This window comes from Panthera pardus, unplaced genomic scaffold, assembly GCF_024362965.1.
Source record: "Panthera pardus isolate Hobbes unplaced genomic scaffold, ASM2436296v1 HiC_scaffold_11, whole genome shotgun sequence".
Classification (NCBI taxonomy): Eukaryota; Metazoa; Chordata; class Mammalia; order Carnivora; family Felidae; genus Panthera; species Panthera pardus.
In genome coordinates, this window is record NW_026526666.1 from 27043672 (window position 1) to 27060588 (window position 16917).

The following is a 16917-nucleotide window of genomic DNA, read 5'->3' on the forward strand; positions in this document are numbered from 1 at the left end:
GTGCCTGAAAGATCTTTGTTTGGTAGGATTGTTTTGTTCACACAATTTTATAGTGTGTCTTCGTCCATTTGTATGGTATATATGTAACCTTTTATTTTTCAGTTGGCAGTTCACTTTTTAATATTTACATAATGGCCAAAAGGCTTGCAAATCTCTATTTAATTGCATTTTGGTTAATTGCCAGATTTTCCATGTGGTAGTCAATTGAATTGTACAAAGAAAGTGCACTTAAGCTTGTTTCTAAATTACATAGTTCAGCTCTGCCTTATTTGGCTTTAGATGGTTTTAATACATTTAATATTTTTTTTACCTCTTGGCTTTGTTCAACAGTTCTGAACCTTTTGGTATTTTATATAATGGTCCAAAAATGTTTTAAAATTCAATGCATTTCCTCTTCATATTGTCTGTTTTTTTTTTTTTTTTTAAACCACTCTTTGGTATGAAATGTTTTCGCTTTTAAGTAATTCTATGTACTTTTTCTACCAGGACTTTTAACCATTGACGATGTATGTTTCATCCAAATCATGCAGAGATTTATTTAAGTTGATTCTAAGAGTATAGTTCGATAAGGATCATTGTTTGGAACTTGAGAGAAGGTGTAGATGATTGGACAGATGTATTTCATTTATCAAATTCTCAGTTTTTAGAACTAGTACAGTCCTGTTATTTTCTGGGTTTCATTATTTTGCCTAAAATAGGGTATAAAAGGGACTAAAAAAGTAAAATAGCCTCTTTTCCTATGTGTGAATTATATTTGTAGCAAATGCTTTTATATGGCCGTGTTATAGTTGATAAAAAGTGTGTGTGTGTGTGTGTGTGTGTGTGTGTGTGTGTGTATACATGGCTTCTCATGTATAAATTAAGTTCTCATGGTTTCTCTGAAATTGTTGCCTCTTAGGGCCTGAGACTTTAAGATTTATTAACTGTTGGCTTAATGGTCAACACTTGGGCTCATACATCCCTTACTGTATAACATGGAATGCATTTATAGGACATTGCTGTTATAGCTCTATATGACATTAGAGACTAGGGAGAAATGAGTAACTCACTCCTTTGTTCTGGAGCCTTGTTGTTAGTCTTTATTGTACAGAATATAAAAGAATCGTATTGCTTCAAAAACCTAAAAAGTAAATAAGAGCCAACATTTATTGAGCCCTCTCTTTGTGCCATGAACTCTACTAAATCCCTACATAAATGATTTCATTTCAGGTTCACTGCAACCTATAATATGTAGGTAAGTACTTTACTATTCCTGTCTTACAGATAAGGAAACTGAGGCTTAGTTATGATGTGCTCTAGGTTCCACTGGTATCACAGTTGGAGTCAAGTCTCAAACTGGTTATCAGACTCTTGGTGGTTAGAACTCTTACTGTGTTATTGCTAAGTATTATCAGGTAGTATTTAACAATATAAAATGCACCTTAAAAATTTTTTCATTGTGGTAAAATATGTGTAACATAAAATTAGCCATTTTAACCATTTTTAGGTATACAATAACATTAACTACATTCACATTATTCTGCAACCGTTACCACTATCCCATCTCCAGAACGTTCTCATCATCCCATACTGAAACTTAGAAAGTATACATTTAAATTCCTTCAGTTTTCTTTTAATGTATTGAGACAACAGAGTCAAAACATATGTCATAGAATCAACTGGCGTCTCTGTTTCCCCTTACTGTTAAAGCTCACATGTGAGAGTTCCACTTGGGCCTTTCTGTCTTTAGGGCCCTCTGGCATCTCATCCAGCTTAAACCGTCAGTCTATGGGTGCTTCTAGTTTCCTGAGACATTAAGCAAGTATCTCCCAGAAGATGTTGCTGTTTCTAGAGTACTCACTGTGCCCTACTCTACTCAGTAACATGGCAGCAATTCCTCATAGGAAATTGTTTTATGACACATGGAAAGAATGTGAGTCAAGGGAAAGAGCAATAGTGGGGAGTCCTTTTAGAGCTGCCACGCCACTAGAAAGGTTTGTGGAAAGCATCTCATTCAAGTTTGCAAGAAGTCATTTGTGAAGGGTTGATCCAGACTTTCTTAGATAGGCTTATTTTACATAGTGAGAAGTTAGTTAGCATCTATGAATATTTAAAGTCACTTTTAGTGCACTTCAGGCAATGTATTTCTTTTGATGTATAGATGAAGAAGAGATGATCCCTGTGAAGGACTTGTCCAGAGATCTCAGAAGCAAATGAAATCACACCTCCCTTCCTTGAGTGATTAAAATTAATTTAAACATGATACTAAAGCGACACTACTCCCAGCTAACATTGTGTTGCTTACAGCATTTGTACAGCTATAAAAGTCTCTTTCAATGGCAACCATTGTATATTTTATGATAAGTTATCATCAATATAATCTCTGGGTTTTTCTTTCCTAGAGGCAAGAAATTGTTTTGATGTGCTGATATGATTATATATGTAGATAATTCAGTAACATCTGGAGTTTAGCAAAGTTGCTACATTCACAATCAATATGCAGACGTCCGTTATATTCCTACATATCAGTAACAGGCAATACAATTTTTTGGAAAGATCTCTTAAAATAAGTTTGAAATACCTAAGAATAAATCTAACAAAATATATACAAGATCTTCATGGAGACAATCTAAACTCCATCAAGAAGCATTTAAAGAGATCTTGGAAAAAATGGAGTGCTCTGTGATGTGCATGGAATGGAAGCCTCAATATTGTGAAGGTGTTCATTTACCTACCATTTATCGATTCAAATGTAGGGTCATCCAATGTAATTTTGAAAGTAAGCTGCAGACATGATTCCCCATCCCACCTAAATACTTTAATGATATTTCCTTGAAACAAGAACACTCCTACGGAACCATAGTATGACAATCAAAACCAGGAAATTAACATTGATGTAGGACATCCAATCCATAGACCACATTCAAATGTGCTGATTGTCCCAATGTTCTTTGCTCCAGCATCCCTAGGCAAGATCAAATGGTGCATTTCGTTGTCCTGTCTTATTACCTCCTTTGACTGGGAACAGTTTTTCAGTCTTTTTTTTCATGACCTTGATTTTTTGAAGAGTATAAGCCAGGTACTTTGTAGCATGTCCCTACATGGGTTTATCCAGTTTGGGTTTATCCAGTTTTTCCTCAGGATATACATTTTTGTCAGAAATGATATTCTTCTCATTATATCCTACCAGGAGATACACAATGTCAAATTGTCCCATTGCTGGTCATGTTAACTTCAATCACTTGGTTTAGGATAGTATCTATCAGTTTTGTCTATTTTAAAATTAATAAAAAGAACTTTGTGAGGAGAGTTTTTGAGACTGTGAAGGTCCTGTTTCCCATCAAATTGTCACCAGTTTGAGTCTATTAACACCTGTTGCCTGAATCAATTATTATTATTCTGGTTGCCAAATGGTGAATTCATCATTGCTTATGCTTTGATTGATGTGAGGAAAAGCAGTCCCTTCTCCATTTATTGTTTATTCATTTATATCAATGTGGACTTATGTATTCCTCCTTTATTCAGTAAATTCCTATATATGACTATCATTTATTTTGATACTGAACTTTTTCCAGATTTGGTCTATGGGAGTCTATTCCACCTTGCTTCTATGTCCTTTTGATTTAAAACAAAATTTTTTTTTAATGTTTATTTATTTTTGAGAGACAGAGGCTGAAGCATGAGCAGGGGAGGGGCAGAGAGATGGAGACAGAATCTAAAGCAGGCTCCAGGCTCTGAACTGTCAGCACAGAGCCCGACGCAGGGCTCAAACTCATGAACCGTGAGATCATGGCCCGAGCCAAAGTAGGACGCTAAACCGACTTGAGCCACCCAGGCTCCCCTGTCCTTTTGATATTTTTTTAGCTCTTATTTTTTGGCACATGAAGGTATCCCAAGCTTATCTTGTACTTTTTCCTGAGGAACATTGGTTCCTTTAAATGGAAAATAGTATATGGAAACCAAGACCTGAGAAGTGCTCATTGCTTCTGGAGAGTCATTGGTTTTAAGCCCTATTGGCAGACAGATCAAAGAAATACATGTGTGTACACAACAGACATATGCTATATGTGTATCTATATATACATATATATTGAAAAACCTTGAGTTCACATTAGTACCTTCAATTCTAATTCAATAGTTTAGAGTTTAGTATTTCCCTTTCCATATTTGTAACTCCTTTCTCTCATAGTGAGGAATCTGGCTCCCATAATCCTAAATGTATTATTTGCTTACTTTTTATGTTCCAGCCTCCTGACAACGCTAGCTGCTGCATTGGGCCACCTAGCTCCAAATATGTCAAATATGTCAGCCACCACTGCACTGCCCTGACCACACGACTCCCTAATAACACCAGTTGAAACCCTAGTCTCAACCACAAGGACCAGGCCAGCTGAGCCTTGACCCTAATGATGTCAATCCTAACCATTCGATCCTCAGCCCTGGTCATCTGGCTGAATCTTCCACCCCAATCAGAAGGAAGGGAAAGGACAAATTCATGATCTTTTGATAATAAGCAAGTATTAAGTATTTGTTTACTAAATTCACTAGGACAAGTCTGCAAATGAAAGGTTATACATATATATCAGCAATGTTTAAACATACATTAGTATATTTGTGAAATTCATAGAATGTTTTAAATTATTTTAATATCCCTTTTGTTCCCACTCTAATACTTGCAAGTAAATTTTAAATATTAATACTTCCTGAATATCTAGGCCATATTACATATGCTGTTTTTTAATGTCTTTACAACTAAAGTTTATTACCCTATATACATAAAATTAACATACTTTTCAGAAAATAGGGTGAAAAAGACTACTTTCCCCTGTTTCTGAGTTACAAATGTGAATAGACCAATGAGCTTTTCATTGTCTAGAGAGTGATAATTGGTAAATGAATATGGCCCTGAAATAAAATCAGGGCACAGACCAAGTATTAGGTAAGATCTTATTTACAATTTTAGACACAAAGCCTGACACATGGTTGCTTTCCACTAAATTAATTATCTGTATCTCATTTCATTTTACACCAGAAATTTGCTTTTTGAGATCTACTTCCAATGAATTAAAAACTTTCCTGCATCCAGCTATTTTCTTCAAAGTTGTGAGAGTTCATCTAGCCAGGTGCCAGTGAAATCAGTCCATGGTGGTGTTATTCAGCACAGGAGAAAGCTGTGAACCTATGAATTCCCCGTCGACAAGTGCAGATACGTATTTAATTCAGATTCACTGGGAGATTTAAATGACTTTTTGTTTTAACTTGAGTCATAAATGCAGAAGTGTGTAATATATGTGTATCGTTTAAAGAATAAAATGAACTCTCAATATCCCCTTCAGAGAATGTTAGGGAGACACCAGAGCAGCCTCCCTGATCACATGACTGTCTCTTCCCCTCCTCCGACACACACACCCTCTCTGGTGTAACCTCTGTCTTGAATTCTATGTTCACCATTTCCTGGCTTTTAAAAAAATTTGCTACCTATGTATTATTTAATTTTGACTGTTTCTTTAACCTTTTACCAGAGCATCATTGAATCTTTTGTGGCTTCTTACATTCATATTTTTGAGATTAATCCATGTAAATGTTTGTAGCTGCAAGCATATTTTTCCTTTTTTTAACTACTGTAAAGTATCCCTGTGGTAAATTTACCAAGGCAAGAATTCTTAACTGCCTTTTTCAGATGAGCAAATAGACTTCAAAGAGGTTAAATAACTTACTTTATGTTATATAGCTAATAAGAAAGGGTGCTAAGACTTGGACCCAGGTGTCTTTATTATAAATGCTGTCATTTCTAAATTCATCTTCAATTTTTAAGCCAGAGGCTTTCATAAATAATATACTTTCAGGCTAAAGTTTTTCTTACTAGTTGCTAGGATACTAAAATTTAGGGTTATATTCCAACTCCAAGGTCATTTTTAGTGTACATGCGTATTAAAGTTTATTCATTTCTTAAAACCACTGCATCTAAAATTGGTGAAGTTTTTCTGGATTGCAGCAAATTTTGTAGGTTAAACTTTGCTAATAATGAGAGAATAACAGAGCAGTGATGGAATAAACAAACAATTCTACCTCTCCACACTCAGTTCCAAAAGAATAGTTTGGAAAACAGTGCTGTAATGGAGAGCTATTAAGGAATTTAAGTATATTGAGAATAGTGTTTGTATGAGATCTCCTAGCTTCTGTTTATAATCAGGAAAAGAGTCAGCAATCCAGGTGAGAAATAGGTCCTAAATTAAGCCACTGACCTAATTCCAGTTTATTTTTAGGAACATAATTGACAGGGATTAGTGACCCATTGTGAATGTGGAGTTAGTGAAGGTTGAGGGTGGAGTTGGCAGGGTAGAGAAAGTGATGCTTACCCTGGAAGCCAGGGACAGAGTAGTTCTTTTTACATGCTAGAAGTGAAAACAAAGGATTGAAGTTAAACATCTTACTTGCTCCTTTAGGCAGAATGAGATCCCATGACTGGTAGTAAAACAGAGGCAGATTTTGTTTCAGTCCTCTCTAAGGAATCCATTTATGATTAGAACTGTTTATAAATAGAATACATTATCTTGTGATTTGGTGAATTCCTCAAAACTGGAAAAGTATTCAAGGCAAACACTAACCTCCTATAAGGATTATTTCTAGGGAGGAAGTTGGGCTAGATCTGTAAAGTCTTCAAGCTCTGATCCTAATTTTATGACCTTGAATTTAAAGTGAAGGAGATGTTTCTAAAATCACTGCATTAAGCAATTTTAGTTTTTTCATTATGCCCCTTTTATTAATGTAGGCAAGGAAACATTATACTTCATTAGAGACATCATTGAAGACTTTTTAAAGTGCTGGGGGGCAAAGGTCAACCCAAAATTCTATGTAGAATAAAAATATTCTCTATAAATGTGAAATGTAGAAGTTTAAAAAAAAAGTTACTAGCAGGGCTGCATTAACTAAAGTCTGTAGAGAGGTCTTTAGGCAGAAGGAAAGTGATCCTAAGTAGAAATACAGAAATGGAAAGAAGATTTTTACAAAAAGCGAATGCGAGTGAATTTTGACTGTTACAAAACAATACTGGCAATGTGAAGTTTAAAATTTTTGTAGAGTTAGAATACATGGTAACAATAATATGGAAAAGGTGGAAAACATGGAAGAATAAAGTTCTGGTATCGTCAAGGAAGTGGTAAATACAATAATTTGTATTAAATTTAACCCAAATGTGTATCATAACATCAAAAAGAGTAATCCAAAAGAAGACAAGACAGAAAAAAAAAAAAAGGTAAATGAAACAGTGGGTCAGATAGAAAACAAGTAGTTGGATAGTAGGTACAAAATCACCTAAATCAGTAATTACATTAAATGAAAATGGATCAAATACTTCAAGTAATAAGCTAATGTCAGATTGGGGAAGAAAACAAAGCCTACGTATGTATTTCTGATTTACAAGACACACATATTAAGTAAAGGTGCATAGAAAGTACAAGGATGGCAGAAAATCAACCATATAACAGCTAATGAAAAAACAGGTGTAGCTACAGTAATGTTAGATAAAACAGATTGAAGTCGGGAAGCATTACTGGAGAGGAAGAGGGATATTCTGAAATGGGAAGCCAGTTTACCAGGCTTAAATAGGCAAAAAATAGACAACCAAAAAGAAAAATGGACAATCCACAATCATAAGGGTTACTTTAACATACCTCTAAACAAACAGACAAAAAAGTAGGAAAAATAATAGATCTGAAGAACAGTTAGCAAACTTGATGTGATTGATATATAGAAAATACTGCCAACAATGACAATGTTTTACTTAAAACCATATTTAAAATTTATCAAAACTGACAATAAGCAGGCCTTAAAGGAAGCCCCAAAACATTTCAGAGGATCAAAATAATTGAAAATATGCTCTGACTTCAGGGAAATGATGCTCGAAATCAGTAACAAAAGATCACTAGAAAATTCTCAGGTGCCTGGAAATTAAACAGAACACACTTCTAAATAATCCATGGAACGAAGAAGAAATAACAGGCTTTAGAAAATATTTTAAGCTGAATGATAATGAAGATGTGCCATATCAAAAGTTGTGGGCTACAGCTAACACAATGCTTGGAGAGAAATGTATAGCCTTAACTATATTTACTATAAAAGTTGAAAGACTAAAATCATTTACACTTCATCTCAAGAAGCAAGAAGAGTAAAACAAAGAATGCAGAAAGAAGAAAACAATAAAAATCAGAAATCGGTGAAATAGAAAACGAATCTAAGGGCGCCTGGGTGGCTCAGTCAGTTAAGTGTCTAATTCTTGGCTTCAGTTCAGGTCATGCTCTCACAGTTCTTGAGATGGAGCCCCACATTGGGCTCTGCACTGATTGAATGGAGACTGCTTGGGATTCTCTCTCTCCCTCTCTCTGCCCCTCCCCCATTCTCTGCCCCACCCCCCCACTGTCCCTCAAAATAAATAAACATTTAAAAAAAAAAAAAAAGTTAAACAAAAACAGGGGCGCCTGGGTGGCTCAGGCAGTTGAGCTTCCGACTTTGGCTCAGGTCATGATCTCAGGGTCTGTGAGTTCGAGCCCCGCATCGGGCTCTGTGCTGACAGCTCAGAGCCTGGAGGCTGTTTCAGATTCTGTGTCTCCCTCTCTCTGACCCTCCCCCATTCATGCTCTGTCTCTCTCTCTCTGTCTCAAAAATAAACAAACATTAAAAAAAAAAATTTAAATGTTCAGACTCAAAAAAAATTTATTAAAAAAAAAAAAAGTTAAACAAAAACAAGCTAAAAGCTTGTTCTTTGAAAAGTTTAAGAGAACTGACATACCCCCATTAAGACATCAATAAAAAAAGAGAAAAAGTAACATCAGGAATGAAAAATACATTATCATTGGAGACTACACCAACAATGAAAAGATGTGATGATAAAATGAACATTTAACATCAATTTTAAAATGTGAATAAGGGCAAATACCTCAAAAAATTAAACTGACAACACAAATGGAAAATCTGGAGAGTGTCTTCTGTTAGTGGAAGTTGAATCAGTTATTCAAAAGTCCTTCCACAGAGACAACGTAAAGCCTTTTCAGTGAGCTCTTTCAAACATTTGAGGAAGAAATTACCTTAATTTTAAACAAATTCTTCCAATAAATAGAAAAATGGAATATTTCCCAATTAAGTCCATCCTAATCATGATACCAAAACATGACAAAGGCATCATGATGTATAATAAGGGAAACTGAAATAGATACAAAAGATAGTATCTCACTACCAAGTGACGTTCTCAATGTATGCAAATGTGGCTTAACACTTGAGAAACCAATGTACTCTGCCACGTTAATTTTTATAAAGGGAGAAAAATAGTTATCTCAACTGATACAAATTGGAAAAAGGATTTGATGAAATTTAACAACCATTTATAAAAAATTATTAGCAAACTATGAATAGAACTTCTGTAAACTGCTATACAGTCTACTAGCAGACATATCTGGTGGTAAAATATTGAAAGTTTTGCCCTTGAGAGCAGGAATGACACAAGGATTCCCATAATCACTTCTTCTATTCAACATTGTACTAGAGATTCTTGCCATATATAATAAGGCAAGAAAAGAAAATGAATGGCATAAAGACTAAAAAGGAAGAAATAAAATAGTCATTTGCAGATACTATGTACATAGAAAATCCAAATGAATTTACCGACTATTAGAATTAGTAGGTGAATTTAACAAACTTCTTATAAGTACAGTACTCAAAAGTCACTTATATTTATAAATCAATACCAAATAGAAAATGGACTTTATGAAGTGATATCATTTAAAATAACACTCAAAACATCCAAGAGCTAAGAAGTCTAAGGGGAGATGTGTAGAGATATTTATTTCTATACTGAAATACACAAACTATTTTTTATATGAAGAACCAAACAAATAGAAGGATATTCCATTTTTGTGGGTTGGAAGATTCAAAAATATGGAGATAGTAGTTCTCACCAAACTGGTGTAGACAGTCAACCCAGTCTTACTGATTCTTGTTAATTTTTACAGATGTGCTTTAAGGTATGTTAATATAGGTGGTCTTATCCTCAGAGGCAGAATAGGTGTTCTGAACTTTCCTTTAGTGGCCTGAAAGAGGATAACTGCCCAGAGGTAATATGGCTAGCAAGAGAAGAAGGTAGAAGAACGCACAAGCTTCTTTTTTTGACCTTTTTCTTTCTCCTCCACTCTCCCACCAGACTGCTCCAGTCTTGTTCTTCCTGGCTGTGTTCCCTCCTCCTAGGACCCCAGGCTGCATAAGGTACAGTCTAGGATTTAACCTACCTCAAAGTCCACAGCTGTGTTTGTGTGTGCGTGCACGCTATATATTACAGAAATTTTATTCACTTAAGTAAATCCCTTGAATTTAAACTTAGAAAAACCTCTCCACACAGCACTGGGGCTTATAGGCTGACTGTTAGCAACTACTTTGGGTCCCACTTTAAACCAAGTGCTATTTGAGGGACCCCCTGGAGATGTGGGCCCTAAACATTTAACTGAATATTTATAATTAGCTTTGTAGAAAACAAAGTGTTTCTAGCTATCACCAGAAATTAAGACCCATTATAGAACAAGCCCTAAATTATTTAGGATCCTGTAAAGACTTCATGTAATAAAGACAAAAATCTCCTAACATGACAGAGTTGAGTGGGTTATGTTAGTTGCAAATTCTTTTGGTTAGCCATTGAATAAGTCTTTTCTTTCCTCACTATTTCCCTTTGTTTAAACTAAATCTAATTTCAAAGGGAATTCTTTAAAGCCTATAATCTTATTTGGGCTAAGCTATTATCTGAAAACGTTCCTCGTAAAATAATGTTCCCAGAGCTGTTCAGGGTTTCCCCGATGTTAGCCAACTCCATTGAAATCACATAGAAGTCGTGACTGGCCAGATATTTGAGGTATGATATGTGATCATTAAATGTATAGTTTTAAAACATTTTAGACATAACACTTGTTGGTAGTGGGGATGGACCACTGGGGACGCACTGGCCTGGGAATGAGGAAACCCGGGGACGTGACAGCCGTCCTCACATACTGGAGTGTGAAGAGATTACAGGGACACGGCTTGTCTGCTCCTTTAGGGAGAAGTGTGACCAGAGGCTGGGATTCATAGGTGGGCAGACTGCTGCTCAAAAATGTCAGGAAGCCATTTTACAGTTAGAATAGTTCTAAATGGAACATGTGACCCCATGATTTCTCAGTCGGTGAGAACACATTCAAAACAAAGACTAGATGACCACGTATCTCTTAAACATATTTTGAAAGGAATCTTTTGGAAGGAAAGATGTTGGTTTAAATCATCTCTCAGCCCTAAGATCGTTAAGGCCTTGAGGTGAGTGAAATCTTCCTCTTAGATATCGCCCTGTTTGTAATATCAGCAGGGAGCAGATGAACCTCGTTACCTAGTCCACACAGCGTCATTTGCTGACTGACATGGCTTGTGTCCTGTGCTCTCACCTCCCTGCCAGAGATCTTTATTCCTGTTTCCTGTTCTCCCATCTTCCTGGGCAACATGAATGTGATCTCACTGTTGCTGTATTCATAGATATTTGTTTATTTTATTTTTAGAATTGTATTTATTTTTTTTTAATGTTTACTTTTGAGAGATAGAGACAGAGTGAGAGTGGGAGAGGAACAGAGAGAGAGGAAGACACAGAATCTGAAGCAGGCTCCAGGCTCTGAGCTGATAGCACAGAGCCCAATGCAGGGCTCGAACTCACAGACCATGAGATCATGACCTGAGCTGAAGTCGGAAGCTCAACCAACTGAGCCACCCAGGCACCCCTAGAACTTTATAATATACATTAGATATTTCTGTAAAAGGTATTCCATTTTTCAAAGGAGTTTCTCCTATTTCCCTATTCTACTTTCCTTAGAGCAATAAGCAATAATTACTACTCTCATAAGTAAGCTGCTCGGTTGTATTGGACAGTAATTATGTCTTTATGTTTTAAGGCTTATCACCCCAACCCCCCTTTCCTTTCACTGCACAGTTTCACTGCACCATTTCATAGTAAAATTGTACTCTGCTCAAATTCAAAGAGCCTGAACAAAAGCTAGAGGCCCAAGGATTTGGGGGTACTGATTTAGGAGCAGGGTCTACTACTGGCATAAACCTTCTAATTTTTTTTTTTTTTTTTTTTTAATTTTTTTTTTTATTTTTTAATATATGAAATTTACTGTCAAATTGGTTTCCATACAACACCCAGTGCTCATCCCAAAAGGTGCCCTCCTCAATACCCATCACCCACCCTGCCCTCCCTCCCACCCTGCCCTCCCTCCCACCCCCCATCAACCCTCAGTTTGTTCTCAGTTTTTAACAGTCTCTTATGCTTTGGCTCTCTCCCACTCTAACCTCTTTTTTTTTTTTTTTTCCTTCCCCTCCCCCATGGGTTTCTGTTATGTTTCTCAGGATCCACATAAGAGTGAAACCATATGGTATCTGTCTTTCTCTGTATGGCTTATTTCACTTAGCATCACACTCTCCAGTTCCATCCATGTTGCTACAAAAGGCCATATTTCATTTTTTCTCATTGCCACGTAGTATTCCATTGTGTATATAAACCACAATTTCTTTATCCATTCATCAGTTGATGGGCATTTAGGCTCTTTCCATAATTTGGCTATTGTTGAGAGTGCCGCTATAAACATTGGGGTACAGGTGCCCCTATGCATCAGTACTCCTGTATCCCTTGGATAAATTCCTAGCAGTGCTATTGCTGGGTCATAGGGTAGGTCTATTTTTAATTTTCTGAGGAACCTCCACACTGCTTTCCAGAGCGGCTGCACCAATTTGCATTCCCACCAACAGTGCAAGAGGGTTCCTGTTTCTCCACATCCTCTCCAGCATCTATAGTCTCCTGATTTCTTCATTTTGGCCACTCTGACTGGCGTGAGGTGGTATCTGAGTGTGGTTTTGATTTGTATTTCCCTGATAAGGAGCGACGTTGAACATCTTTTCATGTGCCTGTTGGCCATCCGGATGTCTTCTTTAGAGAAGTGTCTATTCATTAAACCTTCTAATTATTCATAACTACAAAAATAGCAATGAAAGCTACTTTAATGAAAAAGGAACTCGGGAATGAGATCATTAAATATAACTAAACACATTTTAAATATAAATGTCATGTATTTCCTGATTAGTGTCAGGTACATATCTAAGCTATCTATCCCGAATTCTGGTCTCAGAGAAAAAGGTCAGAGACCATTATAAGCAAGGTGCTTCACCTTGGCAGGTCCATTTACAACAATGAGATCTTTTGGAACAATCATTTCAGTCTTTTTTTTTTTTTTTTTTTTTTTTTTTACCAGAGATTTCCATTGGTCCTTTTCTTGGTAATCCATTTATGTCTGCACCCTTATAGTCTACTTTGCCTTTGTTTTTATCACGGGACTCTCAAAGAACTTTGTTAGGCCATATAGGACTAACAAAAGGGGACATCAGAGGGTATGTGTATTGCTCCAGGAATTTTTTGTAGATTCAGAGAAGAAATGGAATGACAAGGCTACCAATGCACACCAACCTCCCAAGCTTGAGGTCCTGAGCAGTGACCACCAGGCACAAGTGGAAATGTCGGCACCTCCAGAGAGAGGAAGATTTTTGTGTATTTTAGACAGCTTTAGGTCACATTGTATACATTTCTTTGTAATTCAATTCAACAAGCATTTACTGACAATTTACCGTGTGCCATCCACTATACCAGATAATGCAGACAAAATAGAAGTTAAAAAATACTCCCTGTCTTTGTGAAGCTGACAACCTATTATTGTCAGAAGCTGGCCCTCAGGGAGTTCTAGTTTACATTTAGAAAAGTCCGGTTTGGCTAAATACCTTTTTTTTTTTTCCAGGAATGATAGCAGAATTTTCCTGTATACAAAGTTTGAGGATACAAGCAAATGTTTATATTGAAACTAAAATAGTATGACTCGTATTTTTCCAAAAAGCAGATAATTTGAAAAATAGCCATTTATTGTATCTAGATACAAAAGGCATCAGAATTAATTATAGCCCTGGTTTGTACAAATATGGGTTGATAATGTGTCAATCAAATGTTACAAGTACAGGTATTAAAATGGCCAGTAAAACTAATTTATCTAATAGGTACTGGCATAGTACTAAAATTACAGACTGGAAATTCTGCCATGAATCAATGACAACTAAGGTATGTGTTGTGTAAAGTGAGAATTCTTTACAACTTCTGGTCCCACAGTTAAGTATATTAGTCTAACTGCTCAAAAGGGGTCAAACTAGACTTCTGAAATTTATAGAGTTTTTATGTTGTTCCTAAATAGTTTTGGCTATGGTCTGTCTAACTCATTATGCACATACATATGTATGTATATTTTTTATTTCTTTAAAATATACCACTTTATTCACTGTTTTTCTCTGTATGACAATTTTTTTAGTTGCAGGACTTCATAGCCGCGATGGCAAAGTCTCCACTGTTAACTGCAGTTTTATACACTAGTAGAGCTAAATTCCAATATATATTTGAAAGTAGAACCCTACATGTTAAATTTGGTCTGCTTACTATCTGCTTGCTGATAGTATCAATAATCACAGGGTCTAAAAAGCATGGCAATAAAAAACAGAAAATTTCTGCTTGCTTTATTCTGGATACTGCACTAGATACTTAATTCTATTTATTTTATCTCATATAAGAATGCCGTGATATAAAAAAGATAGAATTAGCTTCATTAAACACATAGTCCAGCAGGCCAAGATCAGTGTCACAGCATACCCCATATCATACCCCTAGTGAATTGTTCAGTCAGGATTTGAAGTCAGTCTGATGCCTGTATCTGTGCTTATTTCATTATCCTATTATTTAGGGCTCCCAATTATGAATAGTATTATTTTTTTCTTTTTTTCTTTTTTTTTTTCTTTCTTTCTTTCTTTCTTTTTTTTTTTTTTTTTTTTGGCTTAGAAAACACATTTATTTTTCATTGTGACTGGGAACTCCAAGATCAAGGTGTCGGCAGATTCAATGTCTGATGAGAACCCTCTTCCTGGTTTCCAGTCTGCCATTTTATTGCTGTACCTTCAGATGGTAGAAAGAGAAATGTCATTTTTCAAGTGCTTATTATATACCAGATAATTCTGAACACTTTTCATGATTACATCATTTAGGCCACACACATGTTTTAAGGCTTATCACCCCAACCCCCCTTTCCTTTCACTGCACAGTTTCACTGCACCATTTCATAGTAAAATTGTACTCTGCTTAAATTCGAAGAGCCTGAACAAAAGCTAGAGGCCCAAGGATTTGGGGGTACTGATTTAGGAGCAGGGTCTACTGGCACAAACCTTCTAATTATTCATAACTACAAAAATAGCAATGAAAGCTACTTTAATGAAAAAGGAACTCGGGACAGTGACATTGCCTTGCCCAGTGCAAAAGCGGTAGAGCTGAGCTAAACCCAGCACGTGGGCTTCAGAGTATGCACTCTTACCCATTACACGATAAGTTTGTCCCTCAGAACTTAAGGAACATATTTTAGTTGGTGCCCATAGCCCGACCACAACCGCTCAGTTCCCTTAGAGTGGTCCTTAAATGTGGGGAAGGACCTGGGAAAGAAACACGAGACAGCATTGCCCTGGAAGCCCAGGGGAGACAGGTCAGTGGTGTCAGGTAAGGAGGAAGGTCAGCTGAGATGAAGACTGACCAGTGATTCTGATGGCCTCCTGTCTGCAAAGCTCTGCCTAAGAGATGTGGGGGGAGGGCCCAGCAACGGGAAAGGACTGCCTGCTGTGCTCAGGGCAGCTGAAGTTCAAAGCCAGAATGGTGCCGAGGCACAGACTTGTTTGATGTTTTCCAGCAGTAAAGAGGAGCCATGAGCAGAGGGCTGGAATTTTCCAGGAATGGGAATTTTTCGGGGGAGACACTGCAAAACAGGACAAGGTTTGAAGGAGCTGAGCATTCTAGTTTGAGAAAACGTGGACCACGGGTCCAGACTGTAGGAGAGAGAAGAAAGTAAGCCTGGGAGTAAACAGTAAATGGGGAGAATGGTGTTGTCTTTACCAAAAACAGAACAATTCAACCTTAATGGGACAGGAAGAATGTTATAGTGCATTTATTAGTTGATCAGATAAGAAGGGGCATCTAAGGCATCTAATAGGATATGTTCTCACTGTGGGTTGAATGTAACTGAAAACAGCAAATTGAGTGAGTTGGCAAAAGCCTTGGGATTCAGGGCACACCTGCGTTTGGTTGTGTAAATTGGTGTAGCTTTTCTGAGGTTTATTTATCAATATATGCCTGTTAAAATCATGACAACTCTTTGATCCAACAATTTCACTCCTATGAATTTGTCTTGTGGAAATATTTGCTGAAATTTTCATAAAAGTAATTTCATAGAAACGTTTTTTTCAACTAAGTGTGTTTAAAAAAAAAACTGTTTTGTAGTTGTTTATTACATTAACTTAAATACACATTAAAAATAAATAAATACACACTCATATATAACTTTACTATTTCATTCAAAGTATAGCTTTGATCTTTTAATATAATTTTGGAGATAGGTATTTCTAGTGAGTAGCTAACAGTTTTTCTCTAAAGCAGAAAAGAATATTCACTAATTCCTATGCATCTTTTAGACTGAGAATAACTTGTTTAAAAAAAATTATATAATTTCTCTATTATTCTGAGAGTGAGTGTATCTGTCAATTGGGCTTTTTTTATCAAGGGATACCCAAGTTTGATTTTGATATATAAAGTGACAACCCTTTTCTTTTCTTTTCTCTTCCTTTTTTTTTTTTTTCTTTAGGACATTATATACCTATTTGCAGACAAGAACGCAAAATGAAAAATGCCTGAAAAACCCCTAATCAGCTTCCTCTTCTTTTTTAAGTTTATTTCTTTATTTTGAGAGAGAGAGAGAGAGAGAGAGAGAGAGTGAGAGAGCTGAAGCATGAGAGGGGCAGAGAGAGAGAGAGAGGGAAACA

At 36.3% G+C, this 16917-nt stretch overlaps 1 pseudogene; it reads right to left on the reverse strand.

The window, feature by feature from the left end:
• Window positions 1-13245: 13245 nt before the first annotated feature.
• Window positions 13246-15429, reverse strand: LOC109271838 (UPF0729 protein C18orf32 homolog; annotated as a pseudogene).
• Window positions 15430-16917: the final 1488 nt, after the last annotated feature.